Consider the following 3,474-nt stretch of genomic DNA (forward strand, 5'->3'; position numbering starts at 1 on the left):
CATAAGTGAAGTCAACCATTGTAGACATTATTTCATCATTCACATTATTTATCTCACAAATACACTAAGAGAGATAGATAGATAGATAGATAGATAGATAGAGAGAGAGAGAGAGAGAGAGAGAGAGAGAGAGAGAGAGAGAGAGAGAGAGAGAGAGAGAGAGAGAGAGAGAGAGAGAGAGAGAGAGAGAGAGAGAGAGAGAGAGAGAGAGAGAGAGAGAGAGAGAGAGAGAGAGAGAGAGAGAGAGAGAGAGAGAGAGAGAGAGAGAGAGAGAGAGAGAGAGAGAGAGAGAGAGAGAGAGAGAGAGAGAGAGAGAGAGAGAGAGAGAGAGAGAGAGAGAGAGAGAGAGAGATGACAGTACAGCACTAGTGACAAGTTGTGGTCCCTGGCTGGCTGGGCAGTGTTAGTTGCAAGCTGTGCAGTAGTGAAGGGAACTATTGCACTCATTATTTCATCATTCACATTATTTATCTCGCATATACACTGACAGAGAGAGAGAGAGAGAAAGAGAGAGAGAGAGAGAGAGAGAGAGAGAGAGAGAGAGAGAGAGAGAGAGAGAGAGAGAGAGAGAGAGAGAGAGAGAGAGAGAGAGAGAGAGAGAGAGAGAGAGGGAGAGACTTAACCAAACCTAACTAACTGAATTAATATAAACCTAACCTGATGGAAAGAAATAAAGAAAAATAAAAGCTGCAACCGGCCTTACCTTTCTTGAGAAGCGTCTTTTTTATGTTTTTACATATTTCCCTGGTGGCAGACGCTACTAGCCGCCCCCTGGCGACACCCCTCGCCACCTCACACATGTACAGACCGACTGCCGCTTTAAAAAGCAACAAATTCACTCCTATATCAAGTCTGACTGGTGCGTTTGTTTACATTTCTCTGGGTCTCGGTCTGGACTCAGGCCTGCAGGATGGGAGAATGTTAGAAAACGAGAGATTTTCAGGGGAAACTAGTTATAAGTCTATTATAAAATACCGTGATACAACCACGAATAATGTCTTAATAATGCACTTTTTCCTAACAGTATACTGAGGTCGACAAACTGAAAGGCTTTGGAGTAGTCAACAAAGACTGATTTCACTAATTAATTGCTTGGTATGTCAGTCACTTTGAATCGTCTTTTTGCCTTGTATATTTATGACTCTAATTTTTAATGCCTCTGTTAACAACACAACACTTTATCACACTAATCAGTAAACAATACCAAAAGCTCCCCTTCTGCAGGCCTGACTCCTCCCTTTCATTCAGACCCTTTCTTTCCCTCTCTCTCAGCTTGCCCGCCTTCGTATCTGCCTCTATATTTACTCTTGATTCAAGTATACAACTCTACACCATACTGACCTATAGGTACAGTGCAAATAGTTTTTCTTCCTCCCTGTTTTTCCTGTCTCTCTGCCTGTCTGCCTCTTTCTCCCTCTCTACTGACTCATGGCTCAAAGATACAAGTCTAATTAAGCTTTGAACCTCTCTGTCTCTACAATATCATAAAACCTCAACACTCCAAACCAAACCAACCCTGCCAACACCTACCTGTCTCTCTGCCTCAGTCAGTCAGTCAGTCAGTCAGTCAGTCAGTCAGCCATTCAACCAGCCAGCTAGCCATTCAACCAACCAGCCAATCAATCAGTCACTCAGCTAGTCAGTCAGTCAGTCAGTCAGTCAGACAGTCAGTCAGTCAGTCAGTCAGTCAGTCAGTCAGCCAGTCAGTCAGCCATTCAACCAGCCAGCTAGCCATTCAACCAAACAGCCAATCAATCAGTCACTCAGTTAGTCAGTCAGTCAGTCAGTCAGTCAGTCAGTCAGTCAGTCAGTCAGTCAGTCAGTTAGCCATTCAACCAGCCAGCTAGCCATTCAACCAACCAGCCAATCAATCAGTCACTCAGCTAGTCAGTCAGTCAGTCAGTCAGTCAGTCAGTCAGTCAGTCAGTCAGCCATTCAACCAGCCAGCTAGGCATTCAACCAACCAGCCAATCAATCAGTCACTCAGCTAGTCAGTCAGTCAGTCAGTCAGTCAGTCAGTCAGTCAGTCAGTTAGTCAGTCAGTCAGCCAGTCAGTCAGCCATTCAACCAGCCAGCTAGCCATTCAACCAACTAGCCAATCAATCAGTCACTCAGCTAGTCAGTCAGTCAGTCAGTCAGTCAGTCAGTCAGTCAGTCAGTCAGTCAGTCAGCCATTCAACCAGCCAGCTAGCCATTCAACCAACCAGCCAATCAATCAGTCACACAGCTAGTCAGTTAGTCAGTCAGTCAGTCAGTCAGTCAGTCAGTCAGTCAGTCAGTCAGCCATTCAACCAGCCAGCTAGCCATTCAACCAACCAGCCAATCAATCAGTCACTCAGCTAGTCAGTCAGTCAGTCAGTCAGTCAGTCAGTCAGTCAGTCAGTCAGTCAGTTAGCCATTCAACCAGCCAGCTAGCAATTCGACTAAACAGCCAATCAATCAGTCACTCAGCTAGTCAGTCAGTCAGTCAGTCAGTCAGTCAGTCAGTCAGTCAGTCAGTCAGTCAGTCAGTCAGCCATTCAACCAGCCAGCTAGGCATTCAACCAACCAGCCAATCAATCAGTCACTCAGCTAGTCAGTCAGTCAGTCAGTCATTCAGTCAGCCAGTCAGTCAGCCATTCAACCAGCCAGCTAGCCATTCAACCAACTAGCCAATCAATCAGTCACTCAGTCAGTCAGTCAGTCAGTCAGTCAGTCAGTCAGGTTAGGTTAGGTTAGGTTAGGTTAGGTTAGGTTAGGTTAGGTCAGGTCAGGTTAGGTTAGGTTAGGTTAGGTTAGGTCAGGTTAGGTTAGGTTAGGTTAGGTCAGGTCAGGTCAGGTTAGGTTAGGTTAGGTTAGGTTAGGTAAGGTTAGGTTAGGTTAGGTTAGGTTAAAAAAAAAAAGATATTTTTTTTCAGGTGAGGGCCAGTTAGGTTGTTTTTGTGGTACAGATTTAAGGTAGAGTGACACATGGTACAGTGGCTTATGGTGAAGGTAGACAAAGGCCCTTCCTGCACCATTAGCACCATAGAGTACAGTGCTGTGGTACTGTAGCACTGAACTATTAAGCAAACACAAAAAAAAAAAGATATTTTTTTTCAGGTGAGGGCCAGTTAGGTTGTTTTTGTGGTACAGTTTTAAGGTACAGTGACGCATGGTACAGTCGCCTTATGGTGAAGGTAGACAAGGCCTTCCTGCACCATTAGCATCATAGGGTACAGTGATGTGGTATTGTAGCACTGAAATATTAAGAACACGAAAAAAAACGATATATTTTTTTTTAAGTGAGGGCCTGTTAGGTTAAGTTTTTGGGGTACAGTTTAAATGTACAGTGACGCATGGTATAGTGGCTTATGGTGCAGGTAGACAAGGCCTTCCTGCACCATTAGCACCACAGAGAGAGAGAGAGAGAGAGAGAGAGAGAGAGAGAGAGAGAGAGAGAGAGAGAGAGAGAGAGAGAGAGAGAGAGAGAGAGAGAGAGAGAGAGAGAGAGAG

This window comes from Scylla paramamosain, chromosome 13 (assembly GCF_035594125.1).
Source record: "Scylla paramamosain isolate STU-SP2022 chromosome 13, ASM3559412v1, whole genome shotgun sequence".
Classification (NCBI taxonomy): domain Eukaryota; kingdom Metazoa; phylum Arthropoda; class Malacostraca; order Decapoda; family Portunidae; genus Scylla; species Scylla paramamosain.